General features: G+C 45.5%; 1 long non-coding RNA gene across 1 annotated transcript in view; it reads right to left on the bottom strand.

Annotated features, from left to right (window-relative positions):
* Positions 1-4,206: 4,206 nt before the first annotated feature.
* LOC142769151 (uncharacterized) overlaps positions 4,207-23,272 on the bottom strand; it is a 75,836-nt gene continuing 56,770 nt past the window's right edge. Inside the window, exon 2 of the long non-coding RNA XR_012885685.1 lies at positions 4,207-4,355. This is a non-coding gene — a long non-coding RNA (uncharacterized LOC142769151). The remainder of the gene's footprint in view (positions 4,356-23,272) is intronic.

Below are 23,272 nucleotides of genomic sequence, written 5' to 3'. Positions count from 1 at the left end.
TCAAGATTTACGAAAATATAGTCCAACAAAAGTTCATTTACGAGACATAGTGTCTATTCTGTTCGTGCTTGTTTATCACGTGACGCAGGGTCCAGTCTCAGCTAACGTTCACCTGAATTTAACTAAGGGTTATAGGTATTCGTACGCCTATCTGCGAGTAAATAAAAAAAAGCAAGGTGCAGCTTACACTAATGGCGCAATGCTGAAATTTCAATATAGCTGATAAATTCCTGGCTAATCCTGGCTGTACGAAGCGGTGCCAAGTTAGACGAAGTGATGTCAAGTGACGCAAGTTAGGCGAAATAATGCCAAGAGATGCCAAGCTCCAGATGAGTCCCGCACAGTCGCTTTCGCTGTTTCAACCGTTACGGCGTGGACTGCCTTAAACGAGCCGATTCATGCAGTCTCGCGTGACAGCGCGAGCCCAATCCGGTCTCTCTATACAGAGTGCAGGAGCTTAAGAAGCAGTTGGCCATGACGTTACATTTAGCTTAACCAAGTGGTTTCACGCAGTGTACAGGTAGGGGGGCTGGAGGTGGAGCGTTGCATGGGCTACAGCTTCACAACTGGTTGCTAAGCAACCCGTGGTGACGTGTTCCCTGCACGGACTTTTTTTTTCGCCTTGGATACATTACAACCGGCTCAAACCGCACTGCAGTCCATATAGGAACACCGCTGATATATGACTATCTTAATTTTGACAGAGAAGCTCAACTTCTCGCTTAAATGTACGTGGATGAACTAGGCTTGATAAATTGGAAAATCGTGTTTTTTTATACTTCTATGTTCCAAGTGAACTGTTATGAGTGATATGTAAGCTAGCTCGATAACTAGTTGAAAGCAGTAACAGCAAGTTTAATAACGGCGATGCAGTTTTATCAGAATGAGTAAAAAAACCTTTATTGAAGGAGAAAAATGAACAATATTGTTTTGTAACGCAAGTGGCGCGGAAACTAATAGTGTGTAGAATGATAGTAATGAGAAAAAAGGCAAAAAGCAATTTGGTTTTAAACAAAAGCTTTTTAGGTGCAACTAGAAGGGGGTGTTTTTATATAAACCTTCTTCGAACAGCCTAGAAGTATCGTGTGATATTGCGGGCAGAATAAAGGTCAAGTTACCCATCCCACTACCCACTTACAGTTTCGACACAGGTTGAAAGGCCAGCTTGCTAGTTATATCGGCTGCCACTACCCGCTCTCTGACGCTTCACTGATTACAGACACTGGAGATAAAGTTTTCCTCTTGATAAGGCTGGAATGCAATACTGAATTCGGTACTGACAGGTGAAACTTTTACTTTAATACGACAATATTACTTTTATAGTCGGTCATTCTCTTTAATGATCATCCGGTAACTGAATTTCACGGCGCAATAGCCACACTGTGTCACTTAGCAACAGATCTAAAGAACAAAAGCCGAAGGCGCCAGATAGAGGCAGAAAATAAAGCGCGAAGAGTGCTTGTGTAACGAGACAGCAACAAGCGCACCATCACTCTCTATATTACACTGTACTAGTCCAGCACTTTATTTTTTCTAACTTCGCTACAAAATTGTGTCCAGCCATCATCTTTATGAAAGAGAACATGCGAGCGTGCAGTAAGTAGATAGTCTCGTACCGTAGATGTGGCGCGTCACCGTAGTGAATGTAAAAGTAAAAAGAGAGAACAATGTCAGTGATTGATGATTGCCCTGCACCGTTTGTTGCAGTCTTCCTTTTGTTGCAACAGCAATTTAATATACTTTCAGCGAGTTTTTAGCCGTTGCCATTGTCTTGATGTTCCGGATGTGTATTCTACATTCGCACAAATAAACATAAATTATAAAAATTTTTCAAACGCGAAAAAGGGAAGCGAACCTGTAAACCAGCCCTACGCAGCCTGCGGTGCTAGCCAGCTTTGCCACAAGCAACTCGTTCTTCGGACTAGTAACGGCGAGCAGCTACCGCCGGCAATACGCCGATCTCGGACGCGCTTCGGTGTGTTCAGTAACACCCGCGAAATGGTGGGAAAGGTGCGATGTAAAGCAACGCTGTCACGTTTTGTTACAATAGATCTTGAAATTGGTAACTGAAAAGTGTTGGCGTAGTCTAGCCTTGCAGCGTGTTGATCAAACAAGAAAAAGTATCAACTGAGACATTTTTTAGTCCACGTTGATCTTATGTACGTCTTCGCGTTTTTTTCGAGCGTCTTTTGTTTATGTGAGTAAGTGTGTTTGAGCAGCGTGGTGCGGGTGTCTAGCGGTGGCAGTTGTTTGCACAATACATTTTTATTTGTGCGCCGCTTTCACATGAGCGACGCGCTGCAAGCATCAAGTCCCTTAGCTTTCATTGCGTGACATTTTATTATCTTGATGTTGCATTAATTTGTTCTCCCTATAGCGGTGAAACCGACTTTTTTGACAGCAAAGCCATTATGGTCAAGCTTTGCCTTGTGTTGTAAATTGAAATATATTATGATGAACTGACCCGCACTGTATTCGTTTTCTTCTATATACATTGCGTTCTTCTTGTTAGTACAATGCTTAGCTCCCAGAATACACAAGCGGTGATTTGCTTGGCGTGAGATGCAAAAACTGATGTTTGGAGAACAAATATAGACACAGGTAAAAAAACAGAAAGAAAAATGAAATAAAAAAAGTGAAGAAACACTTGGCAAAAATATTTCCCATCAAGGTGAGATTTGAACCCTTATCTCCATGATGCACGCACTTGCACGTTTTTTTTATAATGATGTAGGCGATATTACTGTTTTAACGAATCTACATAGCTTAAAACGTCTTCAGAGGGTCTCCTAGGCATGTGTCTCATGTATTGGCTTCATGCTCGATTGGTAGTCAAAGAACATAGATTTTGCTTGTTTAAAAGCATGGCTGAAGAGTGCGATTACTACCCATTTTTATTAAATCTTTCTCGCTCACGCCTTGGAAGGCTGTGGAAGGTATAAGCACCATGCTCTCAGCACGTATACGTCGTTCTTGGGGCTCTTTCGACTTTACGGAAAGGGAGGGAGGTCTCCTTAAAGCAGCCCTGAAACACTTTTCGAGCATGGTCAGAAAACGCTGCCGATCGGTAGTAGAGGCTCCCGCAACACGTGAGCCCAATATTATATCACAGCACACGGCCCGGAAATCACAATAAACTGTCAGCCAAAAAGTGCTTCCTCTCTTCTCGACAAATCACGTTATATCCCTAAAAATCACACGTCAACGACCCATCTATCAGCCATTGGTTGATTTGAACATGGCGCGCTCGCTCGTTACAGAGCTCGCCGTGGGAGCCCACTACTTGTCCACACGTGCTCCCGCTATCACACTAAAAAGCCGCGCATTCGAAGAAAAAAAAATGCTCAAGGTCACAAAGAGCGCAAGACGTTTTTCAGTGGCCATGCCATACTTCCCTGCTTAGCTTCCAGCGCTTTCGTCGGAACGCGAGAAGAGAGAATGCAATTGCAGCATGCGACAAATCTTTGTAACTCCACTCGCACTGGACGAATTCTTAAAAGACTTGCGGCGTTGAATTCGTGAGGCAATAAGCTCTTCCAATGATTTCGTTCCATGGTTACTTGAATAAGTGTTTCAGAGCCCCCTTAAAGGCCAACACGACGTTTGATAATTATGTCGAGACTTTGTTTTTTGAACAGTAATCAGTGAAGACGAGTTGTTGAATTGCGTCGCCCTGCCGCGGTGGTATAGTGGCTAAGGTACTCGGCTGCTGACCCATAGGTCGCGGCATCAAATCCCGGCTGTGGCGGCTGCATTTCCGATGGAGACGGAAATGTTGTAGGCCCTTGTACTCTGAGTTGGTTGCACGTTAAGGAACCCCAGGTGGTCGAAATTTCTGGAGCCCTCTACTACGGCGTCTCTCATAATCATATGGTGGTTTTGGGACGTCAAACACCACAAAGCAATCATCATCGATCAAAAGGCATCAGACGCAAAAGACCAGATGTCGTGTATTCATTTCACTAATCGCAACACTCCATAAGTAAAATCACTAGCTTTTAGTAAAATGAGAGCCTGAAATTCGTGCTGGCTGCTTTAGGGAGGGGCACCTCTTGAGAGGGACATTTGAAATTAAAGGATCACTACCGACATTTAAAGTGATAACGTAACGTGAAACATAACTGTTATCTGTTCAATAAAAAACATAAACGCCGCACTTGTCTCAGCGGCCTGCTTGCCATAGTATAACACTGCAAGAACGATGTATTTGGCAAATGGAATAGTGTGGCAAGGAAAACCTTTATTTAGGTCCGTCGAGCTGTGAACTAGCACGTAGCGGGCCAATCCCAGGTCGAGACAGATAGGCATAACCGGTCCGCCACGTCGTGGGTCCATTGGACTGCCCATAGATGCGTCTGTAAAAGCAGTAAAAATGAAATACTCAAATATCACATGGAGCAACTTACATATCATACAAAAACATGCTTGTTACATTGCGCTGAGGGCAGACAAAGTTACGTTACGAAGGCAGTGTAACCATGGACTGCATAACTATAAAAAGTAATTTAATCACGCTCACTGTCAATTTACAGAATATTTCTGAATAACGAATTCCGAAAGCAAGCTGGGAAGCAACACTATTTTGAATAACCTAGACCTGTCATGCACATTCAGGGAGCCTAGTAAACGATTAATATTTGCCACACGTATTCCCTAATTCAAGGAAAATACAAACTCTCCACAAATATTCAAACAAATGCATAAATGAATTATTTATTATTAAAAGATATTCCTTGCTTTCTTCATAAACATATCCTTTTTTCCGTTAAATAATGAGTCGCGGGTGCATATTTCTAACAAAACTATAATGAAATACGCCGATCGACGTTTGCGAATAAACTAATTTGTTAATCTAGGGCAGTTTTAAAAATGCCATGATTGCCTACCGAATAAGACAATACGAAAAAATACACTGATTACCGGAATAACATGTTTCACAAGAGAGCATATAAACTATGAATATCTTCATTTGTTAATAAATAAACTGCGAAGAAAGACTTACGAACTACTTTATGCCACGCGTTTTCGTCGCGAACGGGTATCACGAACAATGAGGATTGATTATTAGTGGTGTTTTTGTCGCAAAGGCTACAGGTTGTCCTTTGTAGTATGAGACATGAAGCCGATACTTAAAAAGAATAAGACAGTGCAAATCGACGATGCACACAGAATGGCGCATATATATATATATATATATAGACAGTAGGTCTAGTATAAACCAGCTCTCTCGATCATGCGTTTTTGATGAGTACATTTAACTGAATATTTTTTTCGGCCTGCAGCAAGGCTTCAAAAAAAATTCTTGCCAAAGATAACAAGCCTGCATTGTCCATTTAACGTCATCGCCTTGTGTTCTTCGGCTGCAGTAATAAATCACTCTAAAGCAGTTAGTTCTCACTCATCAGAGCGGAACGTGGCAACTGAGCACGAACTGAAACCTTAGAGAGAAGTTACCGTCTCCGTGGAAAACTTTTCAGCCCATGAAACGTCTTGCGCCGATTCCAGTAACGTTTTTGAGATGGATAGCGCCGTCCTTGCATCGCTTCCAAGCACTCGCCCACGTGAATTTCTTCTGTGACTTCACTGTTTTTCTTTATTTGATAAACGATATATATGTCTCCCCTGCCAGCCGTCTCTAAGAATATTCGTGAATTTATGCGTGCGTCTTCGCTGCACGAAAACATCGGTTCCGTAATTGGTCCGCTTCGGCTGCCTCTCTGGAATGCAAGTTAAGTTTGAAAAAAAAAAGCTCCAGTTAAAAAGCCAGAAATATGGCCTGGAAAAGTTGTCGAATACTCTTTCGTGAGTACACTCGACAGCGCTCAAGTGTCCTGTATCAAAAATAATGGTGAAGGCCCCATGAGCTCGCAGCACTTTAAGAACTGGAAAAAGAAAGAAAAACTGCGAACTTCGTGAAGCTTCTTTCTTGCGTAATGATGAAAGAAGAAGTGAATAAATTTGTGGATAAAATGGAAAGACGTCCTATATTAGGAATTGCAGTATTTTGATATGCCCGCTTTCAGCAACGTTAAAGCACGAAGCCGATTTGGTTACAAAGCACACACTGGTCCCTAGCTTTTTTTCCCCTTCTCGATATCGTTCCATTTTACATCTATTACCTGGCGTCATTATTCGCGATGTCAACTTTAGCCGAATTTTCCACCTCAAGTAGAACTAACAGAGTAACTAACGGTTGGCGTTAAGAACGACATCTTTGAATGAACACTACCGAAACAATGCGGTCAAACATTTGGTGACACTTCTAAACGTGATTGATTGATTGATTGATAAATTGGGTTGGTTGCATAGACAGATAGATAGATAGATTGATTGATTGGTTGGTTGGTTGATTGATTGATTGATGGGTTTAACGTCCCAAAACTACGATACGATTATGAGAGACGCGGTAATGAAGGGCATCAAAAATTTTAACCACCTGGGGTTCTTTAACGTGCACCCAGATCTAAGTAAACAGACCTACTGCATTTCTACCTCCATCAAAAAATGCAGCTGCCAGAGCCAGAATATAATCGAGAAATCTGCGTGTCAGCAGCCGAGTACCTTAGCCGTTAGACCACCATGGCGGGGCCTCCTAAACGTTGTCTCCGCCCAATAACGCCACGTGCACTTCTTGTGCTTGCAAACATGTGTGTTTCAAGTTTTATTCTGCTGGAGTTGCTTTCGGCAAAGCCGATCGCTAAAGCGTGATCGTGTTTCTTGTATCTGTATTTTTATAGGTCGTTGTGTTATCATGCAAAAATTAGCTGCACATTCAGGAAATCGTTGATATTTCAGTAGGCAAATATTGAGAGGTAATTTGCAATCGATATACTCAAAATAAATGAAGTTTTAGTGGGGAGCGTCGTTTTGTTTGAAGCAATAGTGAATATTACGGGAAGCTCAATACAAGCCAAAGCTGCCGCTTTGACTCATCTTCCAAATTACCCGTTTTCTATATCGCACAGAACCGCATACATCTATAGGCGAACTCTCACGAACACAGTCATGCAAAAACTTGCAGGCTCCTTTATTATCTGGACGTCTTGAGAGGGCCAGTAGGCCCCACTCGATCAATACGGGCCTTCTCCCGTTGGTGCCTTGTGTTTTGAGCTGCCACTTTTCCCTACATTTCTTCCTCCGCAAGCTTTTTGCCCTCCCACCACGATCACGGGCATTGCAAGCCGTCAGCGCGTGAAACTGGTTTTACACTACCTCCTTTCTTTTTTTGACGCTACATCGTGTGACATCTTACTAGCATCGTAAAGTCACAATATTTAGCTATGAGTGACATCATGAAGGTGACGTATGGTGATATTACCGATAATTTTTTTTTTCATCAACCGTGTCAACGGCGACAGTCAGTTTTTGCGTTTGGTGAAGCATCTAACCCCTGTATTCACATACACTCCTCGACTCGACTTTCACCCTTCACTTGACAGAGTTGAGCACTGCGCCACTTCTCTGCGGAAAATGACGCTGTGCTGCTCTATAATCACACCACATTATCACTGATATGCAGTGACTTGCAGTGTCTAGAGAGGGCGCTTCCATCGGCTTATTAGAGGGAAGGTGAAGCGTTGAGTGAAGGGACGTTCTAGAATACGGGGTTAAGACTTTCGACTTAATGATACACGTATAGCTTAATCATAAAGTCAATTACTTTCCGTCTGCCCTGGAAACTTCAACAGACACTTGAACGTCTTCCCTTCGCCCACTGCGAACTTCTCAACGTCTACGTTCAACACCCGCGCGCATGCACGCAGGTACGCACACATGCGTGTTAAATTAGAGCTTCGGGAACAAAGAGATAGAGAACGCACTCAAGAAATTTCTTTGCCCCTTTGCTATTCATTGCGTTCATTCAAGCGTGCCAGCTTCATAAACAGCTATTCTTCTCGAAAACATTCCGGGTGGCAAAGTTTGCTATTTGATACATAGCTTATTCATCCACCATGTGTGCCTCTTTACAGATGTCGTGGAATGAGAGCATAGCCCTGTCGAACCTAAAAAAGAAAACAATTGAAAATATTTCTTGAGCAAGTAGGACTCTCCGAGCTCTGCCTGAAACTTTGTCGATAAAGTTCTTGATGACATCCCACATTGGTAGCCAAAACTTGGTTTTTCAATGCAGCATCGTCATGCTGTCGTAAAAGCTCATCGCATTCGTAAATAAATTCTATGTCCGTGAACTCATCAAAACGCACCATACATCGCCTTCAGTTGAGAAACAATAAATTCGTTTAGAGAGGCGGAACGTCCAGTGTAAACAACTCAGTTACAGCAGTGCAATGGACATTTTGACCAGAAATTTCTATTCGATATACGACGTCCACGCCTGGGGTAATAAAACTTTTGATGTGCTTCTTGTTTGACAGCCTCTACTGAGCAGCTCAGCTCGCACAGTGTATTAAAAATAACATCATTTTTACAATCGATGCTGAACGATTGCCTTATCTGTTTTGACAAGGGCTCCTCGAGTGAGGGTGTCTCTTTAAATTTTAGAAGATTCAAAGGAGCCCCATGTACCCATAAAAAGAAAAAAAAACATCAATAAGACTATATTATAAAGGTAACATTGTTTTCGGAGTCCTAACCTTACAGCGGTAAAACGAGTCATGTCGAGGACACTTTAGGTATAAAAAAAAGACGCTGCTCGATGGTAAGTCTTTTATCTACTGTATAACATCATGTCAAACGATGAAACATGACAAAACAAAGGCGGTATGACCACCCGTTAACTGAAGTCGATAAAAGTAGGTTCCTTGCGAAATAAAAATAAAATACATGCCTGTGGGTACACAGACATATACAGACATGTGTAGAAAAGCCTTTTACACTCCCCGAACGTATAACAAAGCAAAGTAACGTACCCTGCCTGATGAACAATATGGTAGTCTGAACAAGACCGCAGAACAATTGTGAACATCTAATAATTACTGACAAAGAGGAGGAGGACTGACACAGAGGGAGAGAGACAACATTTATTAAAACAAAAAAGTGGTTTATCGCGGCTGGGGCTCTTCTAAGGATCCACTGGCTATAGCGGCTCGGTGGGCCTAAACAGGGTTGCCTGTTGCCTTCCCAAGGTTCGTTCAGTGTGTCGCACCTCCCACGACCACGTATGTATTGGGTGTGTATGTCTTATGTCGATTGTGACAGGTCGCTCTGGACAGCTGTATGTTTTATGTGTTATTGTAGGAGTATACCCGCACCACGGGAATGCATTGGGATATCTTACCGGGTACATAATGTGAAGCTTATGCAGATTTGGAAATGTATTAGTCTGCAGGTGGCACCAGTCCCAACCTTGATGTCTATTGAGGTTCTTGTGAGGTGGTGCCCTGATGCAGCGATCTAATATTTGTCTCTCTAAGATTCCAGGCTGTGTGACTCCTTCATCTCTATTTTCTTCCGCAGCGGGTGGTAGTGAGGCTCGGCCGCTGAGTACTCGAGCTTGGCAATGAACAAGTTCATTGCCACCCTGGCCCGCATGGGCCGGACACCAAACTAATCCTTGGTTAAAGAGGAGTTAGTTTCCCAACAACTTGATGGCCTTTGTTGGTAATAAGCCCTTGAGCTACATGCGATAAGCTGTCCGAGAGTCTGAGACAACGTAAGCTGAGATACCCTGCTGGTCTGCCATTCGAATGGCGCGAGTGATGGCAGTTGCCTCGGCTGACGCGGAGGTTGAGGTCTGAAATAAGCGGAAGAACATGGAGGTCAGGCAGTTCTTAGATCGGCTGGCTACACTGGGCTGGGCAAGAGGGGGGGGGGGTAAGAAGAATAAAATATCAAAAGAGATGTTACGAAGAGAGAGAGAGAGAATACTAAAGTGAGCGAAAGAGGAAAAGCAAAATTAAAGACCGTATCGGACTCAAATCGGTCTCTCAAGGCTTGGTGTCTACAAAAAAACTTAATAAAGCTTTCAAAGCCTTTTGGGCTCAGGACAGATTTGGCCACTGGTTCAAAATCCTTCTACCGACAAAGGGTGACCATCTAGTTTATATGGAGCTTCGGTAAGTTTTGTCGGCACGTTGAAAGGGGTACACACGCAAAAAAGATGTTCTATTGTTTCAATCACAGCTACAGTTATGGGACCTAGAGATGGTGGTCATTCTAATAAGAAAAGAGTATGGATTAGAAAAGGCCACGCCAAGCCACAGGCGGCACAGAACTGTTTCCTCAGCTCGAGATATTCCTAAGGAAAGATGCATGAGATCGGGATCAAAGTTATGCAGGAAAGCGTTCGCGAATTCTGTCGAGTTACACTGTGTCAACGTAAGGTCACGTGCCGGCGAATGAATCCTTGTAGCTATACTGGCGAAACAATTTTATATTTATAGTGGAGCCAATACGAACTAACGTGTTGTTCTGTAAAACTTATACTGTACATAATCATGATTGTTGTCTCACATGCACACCTATCAAAACCACTCATAGTTCACTAATGCACGCGCATGTTCCTATTGCTTTTATGGATTCTTGCCGTCTCTGATGAGATGAAGTTGGCTCGCTAAACGTCCCGCAAGCCCACGAAACTGCATTTCGAGCATCAACTATACAACCGAGTTCTTTGCCGGCCAGTGCAATGCGTTTTGGGCGAGTCGGAGCGCAGAGGAGAGGCCTCAGCGAAATATTCCCAGCCCGCAGCTCCTCACCGTGGCAAGCGTACGATGGGCGAGCCTCCGGGCGACCGCCAACAATGTCCCCCACTTTTCAGGTGTTCACAAAGCACCGGTAAGCTGATGCTAAAGCCGGTATTTGCGGTGAATTTCACGTACGCGATATCGAGATCGAGCCCGTTACCGGAAAGCACGATGCGCCACACACACGTAGCAGGTACTACAGAATAAAGAATGATCACTTACTTGAGAAATATTTCTGTGCCAATTTGAGTCCAGAGCCAGATTGAAAAGATGTATCTGATACACCTATGGCTTATCGGCTGCCATTTCCAGCCAGTGGTGATTCAGTGCCGCGAGAGGTGGCTTGCAGGTGACGTCATGACCGCAGCTTCTCAAAATAACTGGTACTCCAAAATGGCAGCTTTGATGACAAAGAAGTTGCGTTTATGTGAAAATGCAGCGCAAGGAACGTCTCAGTGAAGGAATAATAAAAACACCTGCATGTGATGTATCGATAGTATTAATGTGACATCGGGAACGCCAAATTGTCACGTACTGGGGCTTACTGGGGCTGCAATTCACCCAGCGACCTCTACCGCGAAACGGGGCATTCATCTTGGCATGGCCGACTGGTCTCAGCAAAATAGATGGTGTAAAATAAAGGCATACTTTATGCTAATTTTTTTATGTTCACTAATGATTCAAGCGATATGGCTGAAATTCATCTTTAATCCACCGCAACCTAAATAAGAGTATTAGGTTACACTTATTACGAGTTAAAGAAGACCATCAGCATGCACGTATAATCTAAATATACTTTAGTATATCTTGCTTCCGTATGTTTTCATTTGCAATCCGGGATACTTTTATCATCTTTTGGAAGTAGTGTCTTCAAAATGTCCCAATATTTGACTTAGAAATTTATCTCAGAATCTGTATGTTAGGCTTTCGGCATGTGTATTTCGATATATATATGTTCAGGATTTTTTTTTCTGAGTATCTCTGCCCACACTTGATGCATGCTTTTATCAAAACCGGGTGCCAGGTCATGATCGGCGCGTAGAGGCACGCTTATAAGGTCCGGATATTGCTATTTATAAATCATTGGATGCCAGGTGAAAATTTACTGTCGTATTATATTACGTAGCACTCAAATATGGTATAAGGGTACCCGTATTTTGGTCTCACTAAAAACAACTCAACTTGCTACCCATAGCGGGAAGAATTAACACCAGCGTGTCGCTTGAAGCCTTTCCATTTGGGAACTTTTTGAAAGTATTACTCAAAAGTTCTCCAGCTTTCACTTTTCGTTTTGTTCTACGAAAGTAGGGAAAAGCAAAAGACCGCACAAGTCCCAAGAAACAAGGAAACATTCTGTCAGCGACACCCGTTGTTTGTACAGACGCTGACAGCCCCTCTAAGCTATAAAGCACGTGTACTTTGCGAAGTCTCTCCACTAAATGACGTTAACAAATAACGAAAACGGCATGTGATAGCATTGATATTAGAGGCGACAGAAAGTGAAAATTACAGCTTCAAGCTGCTGAAAATTTGAAGAAAAAAAAAACCTGACCGAAGCTTCCCTTATTTCACGTGGCCTGTATTGCGTTGCAGTTGGCTCTCTGAAATGTACAGCAACAAGGACCCTTCATGAACACCTTGCAGGGTCCATTTATAAAACGACCCTTGCTGTTTAAATGTCAAAATCACTGTGTTGATAATTCTGTTTATTACTGTTCTGTTAAAGCCTGATAAACAAACATCTTGATATGTGACGGAAACTACAGGGATAACACGCCCCTCAAACGATGGCTATAAAAGAAAAATTCCGGGCTTAACCAACATCATTTTATTGCTTCAAAAATGTTTGCTCAACGTAGGCATCTGAAAGTGTTGAATCCGTTCTCTTACGTGGCATAAAAAATCAAGAATAATATTTATTTCTTCGTAAGTGTACTTGCTTCAAATGCAGTCCGAAGGAAGAGATGTACACACAGAAACAACTATTTAGTTCTTCAGCGAACTCTTCTTATATGGCGCCACGTGGCTTCACCGGCACGCAACGTGGGAGCACGTGGGTTCATCGCGCGGCTGCAGGATCTCGTTCTCCGACGCAATCACTTCATTTCTGAGAGAGTGTAAAGGGTAGAGGCCAGAGGCTCTTAAACAAGCACTTACACAGGCCCGAATGGACTACTGCTTGCCAGCACGTTCTCACTATAAGATACCCCACGTTGGTTCATCGCACGTCCACAGAATCTCGTTTTCCGACCGCATCGCATGGCTGCTGAGAGAGTGCAGTTGGGGGGAGAGACCAGAGTGCATTACCGAGCCAGTTACACAGACCGGAACGCGCTAGCGCGTGAGCGCGTTCTTGCTGTGCTTGGGCCAGCTGTCACGCATGCGCAGTAAGGGTGATCGCGCCGCACACCGCCGGAGTGAACTCCGCCATGAGCTGCTTCACATCTAAAGTTCTTGCAGAAAAAAGTGGCAGATCCCACGTACAGTGGGAAACGATGATGTGCGCAGCACGATTGTAGAAGGTTGGTATGTCACTTTAAAATAAGCACAACATTGTGATGTGGACATAAATTAGGCCGTACAAGACTACAACGTCATGATTATAATGTTTGCAGCTATCATTTGCCTTCATCGCCTATTCACGTCTCGTAATAACAAATTTGGTGTACTTGCAACTAGCGAAGCGGTAGCAAGCACGCTATGAGTGTAGCATGTAGTCATGTTTGACATGGAACGCATAACATGATTATCATGTTTAGCCGTGTCGTTTACACTCGTCGTCTATTTACGTCACGTGATACAAAACTTGGTGAATCTGAAGCTAGCGAAACAGCTGAGCGTAGCATGTAATCATGTTTTACATGAGACGCATGCCATGGTTATCAAGATTGGACAGGTCGTTTACCTTCATCATACATTCACGTCACGTCACACCAAATTTGGATTATGTGAAGCTAACGAAACGGCCGCGAGCACACTATGTGTGTAGCTTGTAGTCATGCTCTTTATTGACCCGCATGTCATAATTACAATGTTCACAGCAGTCTTATACGTTCGTCATGCATTCACTTGCCGTAATACTAAATTTGGGGTATGTGAAGCCAGCGAGACGACCCGGAACGACCATGAGCGTGGTATGAGTCATGTGGTATGAGTCAGACATGACATGCATGCCATGATTATCATGTTTGCACCAGTCATATACCTTCATTGTCCATTCTCATCACTAATACCAAGCGTGGTGTGCGTAAAACTAGCGAAACGACCACGAGCGCATCATTAGTGCGGAATAGAGTCATGTTCTTAGATGACACACAACTAAGAATTATCATGTTTTCACCAGTCACATAGTTTCGTCATCCATTCACGTCCCGCAAAACCAAATGTGGTGTATGTGAAACTAGCGAAACGACCACAAGCGCATCGCGAGTGTGGCATGTAGTCATGTTCTTACATGACACACATTAACGATTATCATGTGTCCTCCAGTCACGTATCTGCTTCATCGATTCACGTCACGAAATACCAAATTCGGTATATGTGAAGCTCGCGAAACAGCCGCGAGCGCATCACGAGTGTGACATATAGTCATGTTGTTGCATGGCACGCATGTCACGATTTCCACATAAGGGCCTGTCACTTATGTTTGCCATGCAGTCATGTCATACTATACCGGTTTACGATATGTCATGTGAGCAATATTACTGCAGGAGCAGCAAGACCATGACACGTAAATTGTGACATTCATGGCATACGTGTCAGAATTTTTTTGTTATGACTAGTCAGTTATGCTCGTCATACGGTCATGTTATGCCATACCAAATTTGGTATAGATCCTATTACACAAGCTACCAGGAAGGTAACATTCGTAGATAGATAGATAGATAAATAGATAGATAGATAGATAGATAGATGGTTAGATAGATAGATAGATAGATAGATAGATAGATAGATAGATAGATAGATAGATAGATAGATAGATAGATAGATAGATGCGGTCATATTTATCAAAGTTCGCATTTAAAAAGGGAGTTACCGCGCCACGAACGTTACAAAACTTCGTCGGTGTGTAGCTTACCCTAAGGCGCCTCCTTTTATTCTCCTCCTCCTTCTGGTTCCTCTTCTCATCCTCCTCCTCCGCATTCTCGTTCTGCTTCCTCTTCTCCTCCTTCTCCTTCTCCTCCTTCTCCTCCTCCTTCTCCTCCTCCTCCTTGTTCTCCTTCTCCTCCTTCGCCTCCTCCTTTTCAACCTTCTCCTCCTTCTCCATCTCCTTCTCCATCTCCTTCTCCTTAACCTTCTCCTTCTCCTGCTCCTCCTGCTCCTCCGTCTCCTTTATCTTCTTCTCCTCCTCCTTCTTTCAATGCATGGTTTTAGTTCCCATGGCGTGCTGGGAAAGGGACTTTGGAAAGGGAAAGAGCATTTGTGTCGTCGGCTATTTATTCGGTTAACTGCAGTCCATTTTATTTTTGGTGGGTCGTTTCTGAGCAGTCTAATTTACACAATTTCTGCTGTGCACATCCATATTATTTGATGACCCACAACCGCAGGGCACACCATGAGTGCTAGGCAAACCGTGACTATGCGACGCGCTGACGTCGCAAAACATTCCCTAGCGGAAATGTTGTTCCTCTGCATATGACGGAACCTTCTCAATCAACGTTTATTATGGACCATGACGACATGACATACCGTGGTCACATTACACAATGACAAGCTTACACCCGTGCTTCGTCCCTGAAATGTCAATTTTGTATAGGGATTTCTGCATTTTTAAATCTTGCGATAAATACTACTCCATTGCTGTAAATGATGAGAAGTGCGTATTGTGGGCACTCAACAATCGTAGTTCATAGAGCACCCACTTTTCGTTTTGCTAAATCGTGAATGCAATCAATGCTCAGAAGGCGCCCTCCAATACTTTTGAGCATGGTCAAAAAGTGCTGCATATCGGCAGTAGAAGCTCCAGAGAACACGCATGCCCAATATTAGAGCGCCGCACGCGGCTTCAAATTCGCAAGAAATTACCAAAGTCAGCTAAAATGCTTTCTCTTCTTTCAACGTGTCACAGAAGACGCTCAAAAACTGCTTGCCTTCTATCTGCCATTGGCCTATTTGAACATGGCGCACTTAGTCGTGACAGGGATTGCCGTGGAAGGCCGCGACATGCTACACTGACGACGCCACGCATTTAAAGAAAAAAAAAAGACAGAACGTGCTCAAGGTCATGAGGCACACGTGAGGTATTTTGCTTGCCCTTGCTGTCCCGCCCTGTAGCTTCCAGCGCTTTCGTCGGCATGAAAGAAGAGAGAAAGTGGTTGAGCGCGCGACAAATCTCGGTAACTCCGCTCGTACTGGACACACTACTAATTTTTTGGCGGCGTTGAATTCGAGAGGTAAAAAGCTTTGTCAGTGAATGCTAGCCAAGGTTACCTAAAAAAGTGTTTCGGGGCCCCTTTAAGTAAGTGGGTAGGGTTTTCCTTGAGCGAGCATAATCTTTTTATGCAGATTCGAAAACTAGGTGCTCAACATGGGTGCTATTTTTGTGCAGCGCTCTATAGAGTTCCTTTTTTTTTCACCATTTGAGATACGTGCAATCTGCAATGACTTCAGTCAGGCTGCTTCCCATTTCAGGTGTAGCGCCGGAGAGGCGGCAGTGTAAGGATAAGTCGGGGGCTTTGTGATGCGATGTCGCAATCTCTTACACGGAAGTCAATCATCTGTTTTATAAACATTACCAGCTATTTTAAGGTAAATATTGCAGTTTATTCTTGTTTATGTTAAATAAATCAGGGTATACCTAGTTCTTTTGTTGTATACCTGTTTTGCACATTGCTAGCATTGGTTGGGCCTGTATTTACCACTTTGTTTTGAGCGTGACCATGTCACAAGACATTTCTGAATGAACGACACGCTGGACCCCTGAATGTTTATGAACTTAAGAAAATGTATCTATTGTTGCGACACCGGCCAATCCCACAGCTGCCAACCACTGTTTCGAAAGACGGCGACGCCAACACGGTCCCGAAGGCGCCACTGCTTCGAACTCCGCCGGGAAGGTCACCAGCCGTTTGGTAGCGTAGGTTTCTCAGCTCGCGACTGCTTCTGCGCTGAGCTGATAGACGAGCGGACGAGACGACGGTGAGTTAAACAAGGTTTATGTACAGCATATATACAGAGGCGTTACAAATTCGGCACTGGGGCCGACAGACACTCAAAGAGCCGAGCTCTCCTCTCTAACACATAGGTCTGCTCTCAAATGGGTCCGCTGTCAAAGGGGTCTGCTCTCGATGCGCCGCAAGGCTTCTTTTCTATGCCCCGGGTCCAACCCAAATGTCCAACCCGAAGCGCCGCTGGTCGCGAGGTCAGAATCCTCCAATGAGGTCGCCGCTGGGCCGCGTCCTTCTTTCTCATCGAATATGGAGAGGCTGCGCTGCAGGTGGCTGCACCCAAGGACGAGTGACGTCGCCGCGCATTGCGTCAGCCGCCAGACAGGAAGACGCTGGTTGTTTATTTGACGGGCTCGCGGCTGAGATGACTCACTGCACGTGGGCGACAGAAAGGCGCCGTGCGTGTTTACGCCCGTTGAGTTGTTCGCGTCAGGCGGGCTTGCCTTGACACAGATTGCCTTTCTCAGAGGCACGGACGTTCGCTGTGGACTCGCAGGCATAACAGCACCCCCGCCGCCAGACAATGCGCCGAAAAGACGAGCTGCTTCCACGTGGCTCGGATGTCAGGCGCGCTCGTTCGCCAGGTCCCTCCAGGTTCGCCTCCAGGGCCATGGAGAGACTGCAGCTCTATACTCTGTTCAGGGAACACATCCCATTCTTGAGGACGGATCCCACCTCCACTGGCTTGTCGCCACAACTTGCCGGCCAGCTTCGCTCGTCTCTTCTGAGGATCCTGGGTTTCAGCACTTGTCGAAGGTTCTGCAACTTGTCAAGAACGGTTCGACAACAGACAACACACGACACAAGCAAGTGCCCTTGGTAACCCGACAGAACACCAGACAAAGAATAGTACAACATATACCTAGGTACGTGTCTATCGGAATTTCGTTCCCTCTACATCAAGAGGCACATGTGGGACACAAGACTGTTAAAATGACAGCTCAATTTTTTTACATGTACAACAACGTAACGAATTATAATAGAACATAAAGTTGGCTCCTTGAGCTCACTCTGGACGAGAACGCTCAGCTCAGGTCGTGATGAGGTCAAAATTTTGCCCCGAATCGCCGGCGAGAAACCGAAAGGTTGAGAAGGTACTAACTAAACGCACGGCTTAATGCGTCTGTATTAGCGTCTAGCTTTCCTTTTTTGTAGCGAACGTCAAAGTTGTGCTGTTAGAGTATCATGCTCCACCTTGGTAACCGGCCACTTTTAGGCGACATGTTATTTAACCAGGTTAGAGGACAGTGGTCCGTTTCAACCACAAACCTCGAACCGGAGACATAACAAGCTAACTTTTGAACAACCCACACGAGGCAAGCGCATTCCTTTTCAGAGGTACTTTACGCCTCTTCCCTGCCGCTGAGTTTTCGACTTAAATACAAAACTGGCCTTTCGTTACTAGCACTGTCCTCCTGGCACAATACAGCTCCCATGCCGCGATCACTCGCGTCGCATTGAATCACAAATCTCTTAGAGAAATCGGGTGCCATGAGAAAAGGCTTTTCGCTTAGGGCTTGTTTTAGCTGGCAAAACGCATTTTCCTTTTCTGAGTCCCATACTTCTTTAACCGGCTCGGATTTTCGAAGCGCGTCAGTTAGAGGGCTGGCAATGCTACAGTAATTTTGCACGTAATGCTGATAGTATCCAGCCAGGCCCAAGAATGCCCTTATCTCTGATTTTGTGGTTGGTCCTGGATAGTTCACGACAGCGGCTACCTTAATTTCTGAAGGTCTACGCCGGCCACGCCCCACAACGTGCCCCAGGTAAGACACCTCGCCACACCCTAGGTGACATTTAGTAGGTTTCACGGTAAGGCCAGCCTTTCTCAACCTGTTCAGCACAACGCGTGAATGCTCGACATGTTCTTCCCAGTTGTTATAGAAGATGGCGACATCGTCAAGATACGGCAGAGCAAACTCGGAGAGGTCTTTAAGAACGCGGTCCATTAAGCCTGAAAAACAAAAGGGTGCATTTTTCAATCCAAAGCTCAGCTTAAGTGGACGATACGTTCCAAATGGAGAAACAAATGTGGCATAGCGGCTAGCACGCTCTGTAAGGGGGACTTGCCAATACCCTCGCACGAGGTCTAACGTGGAAATATAGCTGGACTGTGACACAGTCCTCTAGGTTTGGTATCGGGTAAGTTTGGTCTCGAGTAATTGCGTTAAGACGCCGGTAATCGATGCATGGCCTCGGATGTTTTCCTGGCACCTGAACCAATATTAGAGGGGATGTATAGTCCCTCTCGCCCGGTACTATGACTCCCAACTCCAGCATTTTATGGATCTCCTCTTTCGCGATCTGCTTTTGCACGGGGGAACAACAATATGGCTTGCTACGGATTGGCTCCTCACAAGTTAGCTCGATATCGTGCTCGATCACCGTCGTGTTTCCGGGACGGTCCGAAAACACGTCTTGAAACTCGGAAACAATCCTTCTCAGGTCCTCCTTCTGGACTTCACTTAACCTAGGCTCTAGGTTCAACTGCTTCAAGATTATCTTCGATCCCCTTTCGATTACCTCACTAGAACTCAAAAATTTTTCTCCTTCTTCCTCTGGAGCATTCAACAGCAGATTTACGACCGCTTGACGTTGAACGTATGGTTTCATCAAGTTACTGTGATAAATTTTGTTCGGCCGCCTTCCTAATTTCACTTCATAATTGGTATCAGAAAGCTTCGATATTACTTTGGCGGGCCCTTCCCAATGAACCTCAAGCTTGTTCTTTTTGGACGGCCGCAGCAGCATTACTTGACTACCAACTTCAAATGTGCGCTTCTTCGCCGATTGGTCGTAGTACTCCTTCGACAACACTTGTGCAGCCTTCATGTGGCTTTCCACAAGATCATTCATTTTTCCAAGCCTCTGAAGGAGGTCTAAAACATACGCGACTACATTAGGGTCCTCATCGAATCCCTCCCAGGACTCGCGTAGCATTCGCAAGGGTGTTCTCAAACTCCTGCCATACACAAGCTCTGAAGGGCTAAAACCAGTGCTCTCATGAGGAGCTGATCTCAAAGCGAACATAGCGGGAGGAATACACGCTTCCCAGTCGCATTTGTGCTCGTAGCAGAGAGCTCTCAATATCCGTTTCAGAACGGAATGCATACGCTCTACCGGATTAGATTGCGGGTGATGGATCGAGCTGTGCACTACTTTTATTCCACATTTATCCATAAAGGTAGAGGTAAGGCAGCTGGTGAAGACACTACCATTGTCGCATTGGATTTCCGAAGGAAATCCAACGCGTGCAAATATAGATAGCAGTGCATCCATGACATGAGGAGAATTGAGCTCCTTAAGTGGTATCGCTTCTGGAAATTTTGTGGCTAAACAGAGAGCCGTCAGGATGTACCGACAACCTTGCCTTGACTCTGGCAATGGCCCGACTATATCAATTACTAGGCGCCGAAAAGGTTCTGTGATAATTGGCACAAGCTTCATGGGGGCCTTCCACTTGTCCGTGGATTTTCCCGCTCTCTGACAAGTGTCGCATGAGCGCACAAAGTCTTCGATATCCTTCCAGCATTTCGGCCAATAAAACTCACGGGAAACTCTAGCCTTGCTCTTTTTTATGCCGAGATGCCCGGCCCACGCGTTTTCATGTGCCAGTTCCAATAGTTGGCGACGATACTTTTGTGGCACCAAGAGCTGCTCATACTTGCGACCTTGCGCATTTGTGTAGCTCCGATACAATAGCCCTGCTTTCTGAAAAAAAGAAACATTCTTTTTCCTTTTTCCAAAGTTTACGCTTTCTATTAGCGCTTCAATCGAGAAGTCCTCACGCTGCTCTCGAATGAGCGTCTCGCGATCAACCCTCGACAGCTCGCTCCAACTTTCCGCTCCAGGCGAGAGCGTTGCAGCCTTCTCGCTCTGATTCAATGGCACCATGTCGTCTCCCCTGACTACGGAAGCCGCGCCGGTCACTTCGGCGACGGGCCGCTCGCGTGACTGCTCACATTACTCACGCGGAAAATTTCCTCTCTGAGGTTCAGTCGACCCGCTGACAAGGTCACTTGAGAGTTCACCGCATCGAACAAGATCAAGCTCCTGCGAAAGCTTCCGCGCTTGCGATCGCGTGAGGGCCATGTACGCCAAGTTGGGGCAGAACGATTTACCATGCTCTTTGAGAAGCTGCTCTGAGTTGTTGGAGAAAAGATAAAGAAAACGATCGGAAAGCACGGCAGACACAGCCGCTTCGGTGCGAAGCTTACCGAAGGGGCCTTCAATGACAACCGTGGCGATTGGTAAGCAAGCACTCTGCTCCTCGGCGACTTGCCTGATCCACGCGCATTCTCCTGTAAAGTCATCCGGAGACACCAATGAAGGATGGACAACATCCATGGCTGCCGCTGAGTCACGAAGTGCTCGACACGTTTGCCCATTCACACTAATTTCTTGGATATACGGCTCCAACAACCGCATGTCCTTTTCCGATTCTCGGATTGTTGCAAAAGCAAACTTTTGCTTACAGTTTATCGCGATGTGCCCTTCCTTTTTGCAGTTGTAGCAGATTAGTGGCTTCCGTGATTCAAACGCCCATGTGGTTTCAGTGCGTTGTTTAGGAACCTCACTCGATTTCTCCGCTTCCGTTTGCCCTTCCCCTAAAGTGTCCTTCGTAAGAGACGGGTCCTTCTTGAAATTACGGTACGGAGCGGGTTTCCATTGATCAGGTTTCTTTGAAAAGCCCTCTTTCCTTTCATCCTTTTCAACGGGCACTGCCCTGCTATGCAACTTTCGGCGAATATAATACTCCTCAGCTAACTCTGCTGCCTTGTTTAGCTGTACTTCAAGTTTGTCCTGCAGCCAAAGTTTGACATCCTCTTCGACGCAGCGGTAGAATTGCTCCAATGCAACGCATTCCACCACTTTATCGCGGTCGTCATAAACACCTTCGCCCTTGAGCCATTCAATTAAATCGGCTTTAAGACGAAACGCGAAGTCAACGTGTGACTCATTCCCCTTTTTAGCATACCGGAACCTTTGCCTGAAAGCCTCGGGTGACAACTTATAACGTCTCAAGAGCACTTCCTTAACCTCGTCATAGCTCTCAAACGCTTCCCTCGACAAGCAAGTTATCGCGTCGAACACTTCGCCGGGAAGAAGAGCTAACAGGTTCTGCGCCCAAAGAGACTTCTCCAAAGCGTTTCGCTCACACACGTGTTCAAACTTGACGAGATACTTCGCCATGTCTTCGCCTACTACAAACGGTGGCAGTTGGTCCCGAATTCTAAAACCACTGACCTGAATCGTCGGAGAAGCTACGCTAGGTGCCTGCGAACACTGTAGGATTGCCAATTCTATTCGTTTCAACTCGAGGCGCTCCTGTCTCTCGGCCTCCTCGTGCTCGCGACGTTCGCGCCTTTCAGCTTCTTCACGAGCTTCTCGCCTTTCAGCTTCTTCACGTTCGCGAGCTTCTCGCCTTTCAGCTTCTTCACGAGCTTCTCGCCTTTCAGCTTCTTCATGTTCGCGAGCTTCTCGCCTTTCAGCCTCCTCGCGGCGTGCTTTGATATCCACCCAGGCCTCATCGACTTCCTCAGCCGAAACTCCTTCATCTCTCATGATCTCAAGGATCGCTTGCTTTCGTTTCGCACGGCCCAAAGTAATGCCGAGTTCCTCACAAATTTCGATGAGTTCATTCACTTTATGGTTCTCTATCGCTCACACTAGCTTCTTGCTGTTTACCCCTGTTAACAAGTTACTTGCCGTACCCACTATAAGTCAACTAGCAAGACGCGCAAGCAATTTTTCACACTCCCGTGTTTACACCCTCCGCATTAACTTTGGTTTCAAAGCGCTTTGACTTGGCTTGAAACAATCAAAGCTCACTTCAATGCTTCACACAGCGCTTCTCTAAACTACTACAACCTGAGCTAGAGTAGTCTGGTGAACTGAGGGGAAAACATCAGACACTCACCGCATCGATGTCGCTGACGCCGGCCGATTCCGCAGCTGCCAACTACTGTTGCGACGCCGGCCAATCCCACAGCTGCTAACCACTGTTTCGAAAGACGGCGACGCCAACACGGTCCCGAAGGCGCCACTGCTTCGAACTTCGCCGGGAAGGTCACCAGCCGTTTGGTAGCGTAGGTTTCTCAGCTCACGACTGCTTCTGCGCTGAGCTGATAGACGAGCGGACGAGACGACGGTGAGTTAAACAAGGTTTATGTACAGCATATATACAGAGGCGTTACAAATTCGGCACTGGGGCCGACACAGACTCGAAGAGCCGAGCTCTCCTCTCTAACACATAGGTCTACTCTCAAAAGGGGTCTCTCTCGACGCGCCGCAGGGCTTTTTTTATATTAATATGCCCCGGGTCCAAACCAAATGCCCAACCCGAAGCGCCACTGGTCGCGAGGTTAGAATCCTCCAATGAGGTCGCCGCTGGGCCGCGTCCTTCTTTTTCATCGAATCTGGAGAGGCTGCGCTGCAGGTGGCTGCACCCAAGGACGA

The sequence above is a fragment of the Rhipicephalus microplus genome, chromosome 1 (genome assembly GCF_043290135.1).
Source record: "Rhipicephalus microplus isolate Deutch F79 chromosome 1, USDA_Rmic, whole genome shotgun sequence".
Classification (NCBI taxonomy): domain Eukaryota; kingdom Metazoa; phylum Arthropoda; class Arachnida; order Ixodida; family Ixodidae; genus Rhipicephalus; species Rhipicephalus microplus.
Note: the sequence above shows the minus strand (reverse complement) of the source record. Positions and strands in the feature narration are given on the sequence as shown.